This window comes from Calliopsis andreniformis, unplaced genomic scaffold, assembly GCF_051401765.1.
Source record: "Calliopsis andreniformis isolate RMS-2024a unplaced genomic scaffold, iyCalAndr_principal scaffold0251, whole genome shotgun sequence".
Classification (NCBI taxonomy): Eukaryota; Metazoa; Arthropoda; class Insecta; order Hymenoptera; family Andrenidae; genus Calliopsis; species Calliopsis andreniformis.
The window spans coordinates 485,062-500,533 of record NW_027480660.1 but is presented as its reverse complement, the minus strand read 5'-3'; positions in this window follow the sequence as shown (position 1 = coordinate 500,533).

Genomic DNA, 15,472 nt, shown 5'->3' with positions numbered 1-15,472 from the left:
AGATTGAGGATTGAGTATCGAGGATTGAGGATTGAGGATTGAAGATAGAGGTTTGAGGATTGAGGATTGAAGATTGAGTATTGAGGATTGAAGACTGACGATTGAGGATTGAGGATTGAGGATTGAGGGTTGAGGATTGAAGATTGAGTATTCAGGATTGAAGATTTAGGATTGAGGATTGAGGCTTAAGGATTGAGGATTGAGGATTGAAGATTGAGGATTAGGGATTGAGGATTGAGGATTGAGGATTGAGTATTGATGATTGAGAATTGAGGATTGAGGATTGAAGATTGTGGATTAAGGATTGAGGATTGGGGATTGAGGATCTAGGATTGGAGATTGACTATTGAGGATTGAGCATTGAGGATTGAGGATTGAGGAACGAGGATTGAGGATTGAGGATGATGGCTGAGGGTTGAGGATTGAGGCTTGAGGACTGTGGACTGAGGATTGAGGATTGAGATTTAAGGATTAAGGATTGAGGGTTGAAGATTGAGGATTGGGTATTGAGGACTGAAGAATGAGTATTGAGGATTGAGGATTGAGGATTGAGGATTGCAGATTGTGTATTGAGTATTGAAGACTGACGTTTGAGGATTAAGGATTGAGGATTGGGGATTGAGGATTGAGGATTGAAGATTGAGTATTGAGGATTGAAGATTGAGGATTGAGGTTTGAGGATTGAGGATTGAGGATTGAAGATTGAGGATTGGGGACTGAGTGGTGAGGGTTCAGTGATGAGAATTGATGTCTGTGGATAGAGATTTGAAGATTGCAGGTTGAGTATTGAGTATTGAAAGCTGTGAATTGACGATATTGTGTTGAGGATTGAGAATTGACAACTGATTGTTGAGGACTGAGGTCTGAAGATTGAGGATTCAGGATTGAAGATTCAGGATTGAGGTTTGAGGACTGAGGATTGAGGATTGAGGATTGAGGATTGAGGATTGAGGATTGAGGATTGAAGATTTAGGATTGATGATTGAGGATTGAGGATTGAGGATTGAGTGTTGAAGGTTGAGGATTGATGATTGGCGATTGAGGATTGGGGGTCGAGGATTGAGGTTTGAGTATTGAATACTGAGAATTCAGGATATTCTATTGAGTATTGGGAATTGAGGATTGATGGTCGAGTATTGAGGATTGAGGATTGAGGATTGAGTATTGAAGATTGAGGATTGATGATTTAGGATTGAGGATTGAGGATTGAGGATTGAGGATGGAGGATGAGGGCTGAGGGTTGAGGTTGAGGTATGAGTATTGAATACTGAGAATTCAGGATATGCTATTGAGTATTGAGAATTGAGGATTGATGGTTGAGTATTGAGGATTGAGGATTGAGTATTGAGGATTGAAGATTGAGGTTTGAGGATTGAGGATTGAGAATTGAGGATGAGGACTGAGGGTTGAGGATTGAGGTTTGAGGATTGAGGATTGAGGACTGATGACTGAGGATTGAGGATTGAGGATTGAGCATTGAGGATTGAAGATCGAGGACAGTGGATTGAGGATTGAAGATTGAGGATTAAGTATTGAAGATTGGGGATTGAGGATCTAAGATAGGAGATCGATTATTGAGGATTGAAGACTGAGGATTGAGGATTGAGGATTGAGGATTGAGGATTGAGAATTGAGGATTGAGGATTGAGGATTGAGTACTGAAGATTGAGTATTGACGATTGAAGATTGAGGATTGAGGATTGAGGAGTGAGGATTGAGGATTAAGGTTTGAGGTTTTAGGATTGAGGATTGAAGATTGAGTATTGAGGATTGAAGATTGAGGATTGAGTATCGAGGATTGAGGATTGAGGATTGAAGATAGAGGTTTGAGGATTGAGGATTGAAGATTGAGTATTGAGGATTGAAGACTGACGATTGAGGATTGAGGATTGAGGATTGAGGGTTGAGGATTGAAGATTGAGTATTCAGGATTGAAGATTTAGGATTGAGGATTGAGGCTTAAGGATTGAGGATTGAGGATTGAAGATTGAGGATTAGGGATTGAGGATTGAGGATTGAGGATTGAGTATTGATGATTGAGAATTGAGGATTGAGGATTGAAGATTGTGGATTAAGGATTGAGGATTGGGGATTGAGGATCTAGGATTGGAGATTGACTATTGAGGATTGAGCATTGAGGATTGAGGATTGAGGAACGAGGATTGAGGATTGAGGATGATGGCTGAGGGTTGAGGATTGAGGCTTGAGGACTGTGGACTGAGGATTGAGGATTGAGATTTAACGATTAAGGATTGAGGGTTGAAGATTGAGGATTGGGTATTGAGGACTGAAGAATGAGTATTGAGGATTGAGGATTGAGGATTGAGGATTGCAGATTGTGTATTGAGTATTGAAGACTGACGTTTGAGGATTAAGGATTGAGGATTGGGGATTGAGGATTGAGGATTGAAGATTGAGTATTGAGGATTGAAGATTGAGGATTGAGGTTTGAGGATTGAGGATTGAGGATTGAAGATTGAGGATTGGGGACTGAGTGGTGAGGGTTCAGTGATGAGAATTGATGTCTGTGGATAGAGATTTGAAGATTGCAGGTTGAGTATTGAGTATTGAAAGCTGTGAATTGACGATATTGTGTTGAGGATTGAGAATTGACAACTGATTGTTGAGGACTGAGGTCTGAAGATTGAGGATTCAGGATTGAAGATTCAGGATTGAGGTTTGAGGACTGAGGATTGAGGATTGAGGATTGAGGATTGAGGATTGAGGATTGAGGATTGAAGATTTAGGATTGATGATTGAGGATTGAGGATTGAGGATTGAGTGTTGAAGGTTGAGGATTGATGATTGACGATTGAGGATTGGGGGTCGAGGATTGAGGATTGAGTATTGAAAACTGAGAATTCAGGATATTCTATTGAGTATTGAGAATTGAGTATTGATGGTTGAGTATTGAGGATGGATGGTTGAGGGTTGTGTGTTGAATATTGGGGATTGAGGATTTTAGGATTGAGGATTGAGGATTGAGTATTGAAGATTGAGTATTGATGATTGAATATTGAGGATTGAGGATTGAGGTATGAGGATTGAGGACGAGGACTGACGGTTGAGGATTGAGGTTTGAGGATTGAGGATTGAGGACTGATGACTGAGGATTGAGGATTGAGTATTGAGCATTGAGGATTGAAGATCGAGGACTGTGGATTGAGGATTGAAGATTGAGGATTAAGGATTGAGGATTGGGGATTGAGGATCTAGGATTGGAGGTTGAGGATTGAGGTTTGAGGCTTAAGGATTGAGGACTGATGACAGAGGACTGAGGATTGAGAATTGAGAATTGAGAATTGAGGATGAGGAATGAGGGTTGGGGATTGAGGTTTGAGGAATGAGGATTGAGGACTGAGGATTGAGGATTGAGCATTGAGGATTGAGGATTGAGTATTGAAGATTGAGTGTTCAGCACTGAGGATCGAGGATTGAGGATTGAGCGTTGAGGATTGAGGATCGAAGTTTGAGTAATGAGGATTGAAGATAGAGGTTTGAGGATTGAGGATTGAGGATGGAGGATGAGGGCTAATGGTTGAGGATTGAGGTTTGAGTATTGAATACTGAGAATTCAGGATATACTATTGAGTACTGGGAATTGAGGATTGACGGTTGAGTATTCAGGATTGAGGATTGAGGATTGAGGATTGAGTATCGAAGATTGAGGATTGATGATTGAGGATTGAGGATTGAGGATTGAGTAGTGAAGATTGAGGATTGATGACTGAGGACTGAGGATTGAGGATTGAGGATTGGGGATTGAAATTGAGGATTGAGTATTCAGGATTGAAGATTGAGGATTGAGGATTGAGGATTGAGGATTGAGGATTGAGGATTGAAGATTGAGTATTGGGGATTGAGGATTGAGGATTGAGGATTGAGTATTGAGGATTGAGAATCGAGGATTGAGGATTGATGATTGAGGATTAAGGATTGAGTATTGGGGATTGAGGATCGAGGATTGGAGATTGACTATTGTGTATTGAGGATTGAGGATTGAGGATTGAGTATTGAAGATTGAGGATTGAAGATTCAGAACTGAGTGTTGAGGGTTGAGTGATGAGAATTGATGTCTGTGGATTGAGATTTGAAGATTGAAGATTGGGGATTGAGTATTGATAACTGTGAATTGAGGATACTCTATTGAGGATTGAGGATTGACAATTGATTGTTGCGGACTGTGGGATGAAGATTGAGCATTCAGGATTGAGGATTGGGAATTGAGGTTTGAGGCCTGAGGATTGGGGGTTGAGGATTGAGGATTGAGGATTGACACGTGTGGATAGAGGATTGAGGATGGAGGATTGAAGAGAGAGGACCGAGTGTTGAGGATGGAGTTTTGAGAATTGATGTTTGAGGATTGAGATTTGATTATTGAATATTGTGGATTGAGTATTGAATCATGAGAATTCAGGATATTCTATTGAGTATTGAGAATTGAGGATTGATGGTTGAGTATTGACAATTGATGGTTGACGGTTGTGTGCTGAGTATTGAGGATTGAGGATTGAAGATTGAGGATTGAGAATTGAGGATTGAAGATTGAGTATTGATGATTGAAGATTGAGGATTGAGGATTGAGTGTTGAGGATTGAGTACGAGAACTGACGGTTGAGGATTGAAGATTGAGGATTGAGGATTGAGGATTGAGGATTGAGGATTGAGGATTGAGGATTGCGGTTTGAGAATTGAAGATTGAGTATTGAGGATTGAAGATTGAGGATTGAGGATTGAGGATTGAGGATTGAGGATTGAAGATTGAGTATTGGGGATTGAGGATTGAAGATTGAGGATTGAGTGTTGATGATTGAGTGTTGAAGATTGACGATTGTGTATTGAGGATTGAGGATTGATTACTGAGGATTGAGGATTGAGGATTGAGGATTGAGGATTGAGGATTGAAGATTGAGTATTCAGGATTGAGGATTGAGGATTGAGAATTGAGGATTGGGTATTGAGGGTTGAAGAATGAGGATTGACGATTCTTAATTGAGGATTGAGGATAGAAGATTGAGTATTGACGATTGAAGGTTGGTGATTGAGGATTGAGGATTGTGGATTGAGGGTTGAGTGTTGAGGATTGAGGATTGAGGAATGAGTATTGAGGATTGAGAATTGAGGATTGAGGATTGAAGATTGAGGATTAAGGATTGAGGATTGGTGATTGAGGATCTAGGATTGGAGACTGACTATTGAGGATTGAGGATTGAGAATTGAAGATTGAGGATTGAGGATCGAGGATTGAGGATTGAGGATTGAGGATTGAGGATTGAGGATTAAAGATTGAGTATTGGGGATTGAGGATTGAAGATTGAGGATTGGGGATTGAGGATTGAAGATTGAGGATTAACGATCGAGTATTGGGGATTGAGGATCTAGAATTGGAGATAGATTATTGAGGATTGAAGATTGAAAATTGAGGATTGAGGATTGAGAATTGAGAGTTGAGGATGAGGACTGAGGGTTGAGGATTGAGGTTTGAGGAATGAGGATTGAGGGCTGAGGATTGAGGGTTGAGGATTGAGGATTGTGGGTTGAGGATTGAGGATCGAAGATTGAGTATTGAGGATTGAAGATTGAGGTTTGAGGATTGAGGATTGAGGGTGGCGGATGAGGGCTGATGGTTGAGGATTGAGGTTTGAGTATTGAATACTGAGAATTCAGGATATTCTATTGAGTATTGGGAATTGAGGATTGATGGTCGAGTATTGAGGATTGAGGATTGAGGATTGAGTATTGAAGATTGAGGATTGATGATTTAGGATTGAGGATTGAGGATTGAGGATTGAGGATGGAGGATGAGGTCTGAGGGTTGAGGTTGAGGTATGAGTATTGAATACTGAGAATTCAGGATATGCTATTGAGTATTGAGAATTGAGGATTGATGGTTGAGTATTGAGGATTGAGGATTGAGTATTGAGGATTGAAGATTGAGGTTTGAGGATTGAGGATTGAGAATTGAGGATGAGGACTGAGGGTTGAGGATTGAGGTTTGAGGATTGAGGATTGAGGACTGATGACTGAGGATTGAGGATTGAGGATTGAGCATTGAGGATTGAAGATCGAGGACAGTGGATTGAGGATTGAAGATTGAGGATTAAGTATTGAAGATTGGGGATTGAGGATCTAAGATAGGAGATCGATTATTGAGGATTGAAGACTGAGGATTGAGGATTGAGGATTGAGGATTGAGGATTGAGAATTGAGGATTGAGGATTGAGGATTGAGTACTGAAGATTGAGTATTGACGATTGAAGATTGAGGATTGAGGATTGAGGAGTGAGGATTGAGGATTAAGGTTTGAGGTTTTAGGATTGAGGATTGAAGATTGAGTATTGAGGATTGAAGATTGAGGATTGAGTATCGAGGATTGAGGATTGAGGATTGAAGATAGAGGTTTGAGGATTGAGGATTGAAGATTGAGTATTGAGGATTGAAGACTGACGATTGAGGATTGAGGATTGAGGATTGAGGGTTGAGGATTGAAGATTGAGTATTCAGGATTGAAGATTTAGGATTGAGGATTGAGGCTTAAGGATTGAGGATTGAGGATTGAAGATTGAGGATTAGGGATTGAGGATTGAGGATTGAGGATTGAGTATTGATGATTGAGAATTGAGGATTGAGGATTGAAGATTGTGGATTAAGGATTGAGGATTGGGGATTGAGGATCTAGGATTGGAGATTGACTATTGAGGATTGAGCATTGAGGATTGAGGATTGAGGAACGAGGATTGAGGATTGAGGATGATGGCTGAGGGTTGAGGATTGAGGCTTGAGGACTGTGGACTGAGGATTGAGGATTGAGATTTAAGGATTAAGGATTGAGGGTTGAAGATTGAGGATTGGGTATTGAGGACTGAAGAATGAGTATTGAGGATTGAGGATTGAGGATTGAGGATTGCAGATTGTGTATTGAGTATTGAAGACTGACGTTTGAGGATTAAGGATTGAGGATTGGGGATTGAGGATTGAGGATTGAAGATTGAGTATTGAGGATTGAAGATTGAGGATTGAGGTTTGAGGATTGAGGATTGAGGATTGAAGATTGAGGATTGGGGACTGAGTGGTGAGGGTTCAGTGATGAGAATTGATGTCTGTGGATAGAGATTTGAAGATTGCAGGTTGAGTATTGAGTATTGAAAGCTGTGAATTGACGATATTGTGTTGAGGATTGAGAATTGACAACTGATTGTTGAGGACTGAGGTCTGAAGATTGAGGATTCAGGATTGAAGATTCAGGATTGAGGTTTGAGGACTGAGGATTGAGGATTGAGGATTGAGGATTGAGGATTGAGGATTGAGGATTGAAGATTTAGGATTGATGATTGAGGATTGAGGATTGAGGATTGAGTGTTGAAGGTTGAGGATTGATGATTGACGATTGAGGATTGAGGGTCGAGGATTGAGGATTGAGTATTGAAAACTGAGAATTCAGGATATTCTATTGAGTATTGAGAATTGAGTATTGATGGTTGAGTATTGAGGATGGATGGTTGAGGGTTGTGTGTTGAATATTGGGGATTGAGGATTTTAGGATTGAGGATTGAGGATTGAGTATTGAAGATTGAGTATTGATGATTGAATATTGAGGATTGAGGATTGAGGTATGAGGATTGAGGACGAGGACTGACGGTTGAGGATTGAGGTTTGAGGATTGAGGATTGAGGACTGATGACTGAGGATTGAGGATTGAGTATTGAGCATTGAGGATTGAAGATCGAGGACTGTGGATTGAGGATTGAAGATTGAGGATTAAGGATTGAGGATTGGGGATTGAGGATCTAGGATTGGAGGTTGAGGATTGAGGTTTGAGGCTTAAGGATTGAGGACTGATGACAGAGGACTGAGGATTGAGAATTGAGAATTGAGAATTGAGGATGAGGAATGAGGGTTGGGGATTGAGGTTTGAGGAATGAGGATTGAGGACTGAGGATTGAGGATTGAGCATTGAGGATTGAGGATTGAGTATTGAAGATTGAGTGTTCAGCACTGAGGATCGAGGATTGTGGATTGAGCGTTGAGGATTGAGGATCGAAGTTTGAGTAATGAGGATTGAAGATAGAGGTTTGAGGATTGAGGATTGAGGATGGAGGATGAGGGCTAATGGTTGAGGATTGAGGTTTGAGTATTGAATACTGAGAATTCAGGATATACTATTGAGTACTGGGAATTGAGGATTGACGGTTGAGTATTCAGGATTGAGGATTGAGGATTGAGGATTGAGTATCGAAGATTGAGGATTGATGATTGAGGATTGAGGATTGAGGATTGAGTAGTGAAGATTGAGGATTGATGACTGAGGACTGAGGATTGAGGATTGAGGATTGGGGATTGAAATTGAGGATTGAGTATTCAGGATTGAAGATTGAGGATTGAGGATTGAGGATTGAGGATTGAGGATTGAGGATTGAAGATTGAGTATTGGGGATTGAGGATTGAGGATTGAGGATTGAGTATTGAGGATTGAGAATCGAGGATTGAGGATTGATGATTGAGGATTAAGGATTGAGTATTGGGGATTGAGGATCGAGGATTGGAGATTGACTATTGTGTATTGAGGATTGAGGATTGAGGATTGAGTATTGAAGATTGAGGATTGATGACTGAGGACTGAGGATTGAGGATTGAGGATTGGGGATTGAAGATTGAGGATTGGGTATTGAGGATTGAACATTCAGGAATGAGGATTGAGCATTGAGGATTGAGGATTGAGGATTGAAGGTTGAATATTGATGATTGAAGATTGAGGATTGAGGATTGAGGGTTGTGGATTGAGGACGAGGGCTGAGGGTTAACTCTTGATGCTTGAGGTCTGAGGATTGAGGATTGAGGATTGAGAATCGAGGATTGAGGATTGAGGATTGAGGACTGCAGATTGAGTATTGACGATTGAAGATTGAGGATTGTGGATTGAGGATAGAGGATTAAGGATTGAGGATTGGGGATTGAGGATTGAAGATTGAGGACTGAGGATTGAGGATTGAGGATTGGGGATTGAAATTGAGGATTGAGTATTCAGGATTGAAGATTGAGGATTGAGGATTGAGGATTGAGGATTGAGGACTGAGGATTGAGGATTGAGGATTCAGGATTGAGGATTGAAGATTGATAATTGAGTATTGAGGATTGAGGATTGAGGATTGAGGATTGAGAATTGAGGATGGAGGATGAGGGCTGAGGGTTGAGGATTGAGGTTTGAGTATTGAATCCTGAGAATTCAGGATATTCTATTGAGTATTGAGAATTGAGGATTGATGGTTGAGAATTGAGGATTGAGAATTGAGGATTGAGTTTTGAAGATTGAGGATTGATGATTGAGGATTGAGGATTGAGGATTGAGGATTGAGGATTGAGGATCGAAGATTGAGTATTGAGGATTGAAGATTCAGTATTGAGGAATGAAGACTGAGAATTGAGGATTGAGGATTGAACATTGAGGATTGATGATTGAGGATTGAGGATTGAGGATTGAGGATTGACGATGAGGGCTGAGGGTTGAGGATTGAGGTTTGAGCACTCAGGACTGAGGATTGAGGATTGAGAATTGAGGATTGAGGATTGAGGATTGAAGATTGAGGATTCGGTATTGATGATAGAAGAATGAGGATTGAGGATTGAGGATTGAGGATTGAGGATTGAAGATTGAGTATTGAGGATTGAAGACTGACGATTGAGGATTGAGGATTGAGGATTGAGGGTTGAGGACTGAAGGTTGAGTATTCAGGATTGAAGATTGAGGATTGAGGATTGTGGCTTGAGGATTGAGGATTGAGGATTGAAGATTGAGGATTGGGGATTGAGGATTGAGGATTGAGGATTGAGTATTGCTGATTGAGAATTGAGGATTGAGGATTGAAAGTTGTGGATTAAGGATTGAGGATTGAGGATTGGGGATTGAGGATTGAGGATTGAAGGTTGAGTATTGAGGATTGAAGATTGAGGATTGAGGATTGAGGATTGAGGATTGAGAATTGAGGATTGAGGGTTGAGGATTGAAGATTGAGGATTCGGTATTGATGATAGAAGAATGAGGATTGAGGATTGAGGATTGAGGATTGAGGATTGAAGATTGAGTATTGAGGATTGAAGACTGACGATTGAGGATTGAGGATTGAGGATTGAGGGTTGAGGACTGAAGGTTGAGTATTCAGGATTGAAGATTGAGGATTGAGGATTGTGGCTTGGGGATTGAGGATTGAGGATTGAAGATTGAAGGTTGAGTATTGAGGATTGAAGATTGAGGATTGAGGATTGAGGATTGAGGATTGAGGATTGACGATGAGGGCTGAGGGTTGAGGATTGAGGTTTGAGCACTCAGGACTGAGGATTGAGGATTGAGAATTGAGGATTGAGGATTGAGGATTGAAGATTGAGGATTCGGTATTGATGATAGAAGAATGAGGATTGAGGATTGAGGATTGAGGATTGAGGATTGAAGATCGAGTATTGAGGATTGAAGACTGACGATTGAGGATTGAGGATTGAGGGTTGAGGACTGAAGGTTGAGTATTCAGGATTGAAGATTGAGGATTGAGGATTGTGGCTTGAGGATTGAGGATTGAGGATTGAAGATTGAGGATTGGGGATTGAGGATTGAGGATTGAGGATTGAGTATTGCTGATTGAGAATTGAGGATTGAGGATTGAAGATTGTGGATTAAGGATTGAGGTTTGAGGATTGGGGATTGAGGATTGAGGATTGAAGGTTGAGTATTGAGGATTGAAGATTGAGGATTGAGGATTGAGGATTGAGGATTGAGGATTGAAGATTGAGCATTGGGGACTAAGTGTTGAGGGTTCAGTGATGAGAATTGATGTTTGTGGATAGAGATTTGAAGATTGCAGGTTGAGTATTGAGTATTGAAAACTGTGAATTGACGATATTGTATTGAGGATTGAGAATAGACAACTGATTGTTGAGGACTGAGGTCTGAAGATTGAGGATTCAGGATTGAAGATTCAGGATTGAGGTTTGAGGACTGAGGATTGAGGATTGAGGGTGAGGATTGAGGATTGAGGATTGAGGATTGAAGATTTAGGATTGATGATTGAGGATTGAGGATTGAGGATTGAGGATTGAGTGTTGAAGATTGAGGATTGATGATTGACGATTGAGGATTGAGGGTCGAGGATTGAGGATTGAGTACTGAAAACTGAGAATTCAGGATATTCTATTGAGTATTGAGAATTGAGTATTGATGGTTGAGTATTGAGGATGGATGGTTGAGGGTTGTGTGTTGAATATTGGGGATTGAGGATTTTAGGATTGAGGATTGAGGATTGAGGTATGAGGATTGAGGATGAGGACTGACGGTTGAGGATTGAGGTTTGAGGATTGAGGATTGAGGACTGATGACTGAGGATTGAGGATTGAGTATTGAGCATTGAGGATTGAAGATCGAGGACTGTGGATTGAGGATTGAAGATTGAGGATTAAGGATTCAGGATTGGGGATTGAGGATTTAGGATTGGAGGTTGAGGATTGAGGTTTGAGGCTTAAGGATTGAGGACTGATGACTGAGGATTGAGGATTGAGAATTGAGAATTGAGGATGAGTACTGAGGGTTGAGGATTGAGGTTTGAGTATTGAATACTGAGAATTCAGGATATTCTATTGAGAATTGGGAATTGAGGATTGATGGTTGAGTATTGAGGATTGAGGATTGAGGATTGAGGATTGAGGATTGAGTATCGAAGATTGAGGATTGATGATTGAGGATTGAGGATTGAGGATTGAGGATTGTGTGTTGAAGATTGAGGACTGAGTATTGAGGATTGAGGATTGAAGTTTGAGGATTGAGGATTGAGCATTGAGGATTGAGGATTGAGTATTGAAGATTGAGTATTCAGGACTGAGGATTGAGGATTGAGGATTGAGCGTTGAGGATTGAGGATCGAAGGTTGAGTAATGAGGATTGAAGATAGAGGTTTGAGGATTGAGGATTGAGGATGGAGGATGAGGGCTAATGGTTGAGGATTGAGGTTTGAGTATTGAATACTGAGAATTCAGGATATTCTATTGAGTATTGGGAATTGAGGATTGATGGTTGAGTATTCAGGATTGAGGATTGAGGATTGAGGATTGAGTATTGAAGATTGAGGATTGATGATTGAGGATTGAGGATTGAGGATTGAGGATTGAGGATTGAGTGTTGAAGATTGAGGATTGAGTATTGAGGATTGAAGATTGAGGTTTGAGGATTGAGAACTTAGAATTGAGGATGAGGACTGAGGGTTGAGGATTGAGGTTTGAGGAACGAGGACTGAGGATTGAGAATTGAGGATTGAGGATTGAGGATTGGGGATTGAGAATTGAGAATCGAAGATTGAGTATTGAGGATTGAAGATTGAGGTTTGAGGATTGAGGATTGAGGATGGAGGGTGAGGGCTGAGGGTTGAGGATTGAGGTTTGAGGAACGAGGATTGAGGATTGAGAATTGAGGACTGAGGATAGAGGATTGAGTAGTGAAGATTGAGGATTGATGACTGAGGATTAAGGATTGAGGATTGATGATTGAGGATTGAGGATTGAAGATTGAGTATGGAGGATTGAAGATTGAGGATTGAGGATTGAGGATTGAAGATTGAGGACTGAGTGTTGAGGGTTGAGTGATGAGAATTGATGTCTGTGGATTGAGATTTGAAGATTGAAGATTGGGGATTCAGTATTGAAAACTGTGAATTGAGGATATTCTATTGAGGATTGAAGATTGAGGTTTGAGGATTGAGGATTGAGGATGGAGGATGAGGGCTGATGGTTGAGTATTGAGGTTTGGGTATTGAATACGGAGAATTCAGGATATTCTATTGAGTATTGGGAGTTGAGGATTGATGTTTGAGTATTGAGGATTGAGGATTGAGGGTTGAGGATTGAGTATCGAAGATTGAGGATTGAAGATTGAGGATTGATGACTGAGGATTGAGGATTGAGGATTGATGATTGAGGATTGAGGATTGAAGATTGAGTATGGTGGATTGAAGATTGAGGATTGAGGATTGAGGATTGAAGATTGAGGACTGAGTGTTGAGGGTTGAGTGATGAGAATTGATGTCTGTGGATTGAGATTTGAAGATTGAAGATTGGGGATTGAGTATTGAAAACTGTGAATTGAGGATATTGTATTGAGGATTGAGGATTGACAATTGATTGTTGCGGACTGAGGGATGAAGATTGAGCATTCAGGATTGAGGATTCGGAATTGAGGTTTGAGGACTGAGGATTGAGGGTTGAGGATGGAGGATTGAGGATTGACGCATGAGGATAGAGGATTGAGGATGGAGGAGTGAAGGGAGTGGTCCGAGTGTTGAGGATTGAGTGTTGAGAGTTGATGTTTGAGGATCGAGATTTGATTATTGAATATTGTGGATTGAGTAATGAATCATGAGAATTCAGGATATTCTATTGAGTATTAAGAATTGAGGATTGATGGTTGAGTATTTCGAATTGATGGTTGATGGTTGTGTGTTGAATATTGAGGATTGAGGATTAAGGATTGAAGATTGAGTATTGAGGATTGAGGACTGGGGATTGAGGATTGAAGATTGAGGATTAACGATCGAGTATTGGGGATTGAGGATCTAGAAATGGAGATTGATTATTGAGGATTGAAGATTGAAAATTGAGGATTGAGGATTGAGGATTGAGGATTGAGGATGAGGGCTGAGGGTTGAGGATTGAGGTTTGAGGACTGAGGACTGAGGATTGAGGATTGAGAATTGAGGATTGAGGATTGAGGATTGAAGATTGAGGATTGGGTATTGAGGATAGAAGAATGAGCATTGAGGATTGAGGATTGAGTATTGAGGATTGAAGATTGAGTATTGAGGATTGAAGACTGACGATTGAGGATTGAGGATTGAGGATTGAGGGTTGAGGATTGAAGATTGAGTATTCAGGATTGAAGATTTAGGATTGAGGATTGAGGCTTAAGGATTGAGGATTGAGGATTGAAGATTGAGGATTAGGGATTGAGGATTGAGGATTGAGGATTGAATATTGATGATTGAGAATTGAGGATTGAGGATTGAAGATTGTGGATTAAGGATTGAGGATTGGGGATTGAGGATCTAGGATTGGAGATTGACTATTGAGGATTGAGCATTGAGGATTGAGGATTGAGGAACGAGGATTGAGGATTGAGGATGATGGCTGAGGGTTGAGGATTGAGGTTTGAGGACTGTGGACTGAGGATTGAGGATTGAGATTTGAGGATTAAGGATTGAGGGTTGAAGATTGAGGATTGGGTATTGAGGACTGAAGAATGAGTATTGAGGATTGAGGATTGAGGACTGAGGATTGCAGATTGTGTATTGAGTATTGAAGACTGACGTTTGAGGATTAAGGATTGAGGATTGGGGATTGAGGATTGAGGATTGAAGATTGAGTATTGAGGATTGAAGATTGAGGATTGAGGATTGAGGATTGAGGATTGAGGATTGAAGATTGAGGATTGGGGACTGAGTGGTGAGGGTTCAGTGATGAGAATTGATGTTTGTGGATAGAGATTTGAAGATTGCAGGTTGAGTATTGAGTATTGAAAGCTGTGAATTGACGATATTGTATTGAGGATTGAGAATTGACAACTGATTGTTGAGGACTGAGGTCTGAAGATTGAGGATTCAGGATTGAAGATTCAGGATTGAGGTTTGAGGACTCAGGATTGAGGATTGAGGATTGAGGATTGAGGATTGAGGATTGAGGATTGAAGATTTAGGATTGATGATTGAGGATTGAGGATCGAGGATTGAGTGTTGAAGGTTGAGGATTGATGATTGACGATTGAGGATTGAGGGTCGAGGATTGAGGATTGAGGACTGATGACTGAGGATTGAGGATTGAGTATTGAGCATTGAGGATCGAAGATCGAGGACTGTGGATTGAGGATTGAAGATTGAGGATTAAGGATTGAGGATTGGGGATTGAGGATCTAGGATTGGAGGTTGAGGATTGAGGTTTGAGGCTTAAGGATTGAGGACTGATGACAGAGGACTGAGGATTGAGCATTGAGAATTGAGAATTGAGGATGAGGAATGAGGGTTGGGGATTGAGGTTTGAGGAATGAGGATTGAGGATTGAGGATTGAGGATTGAGCATTGAGGATTGAGGATTGAGTATTGAAGATTGAGTGTTCAGCACTGAGGATCGAGGATTGAGGATTGAGCGTTGAGGATTGAGGATCGAAGATTGAGTAATGAGGATTGAAGATAGACGTTTGAGGATTGAGGATTGAGGATGGAGGATGAGGGCTAATGGTTGGGGATTGAGGTTTGAGTATTGAATACTGAGAATTCAGGATATTCTATTGAGTATTGGGAATTGAGGATTGATGGTTGAGTATTCAGGATTGAGGATTGAGGATTGAGGATTGAGTATCGAAGATTGAGGATTGATGATTGAGGATTGAGGATTGAGGATTGAGTAGTGAAGATTGAGGATTGATGACTGAGGACTGAGGATTGAGGATTGA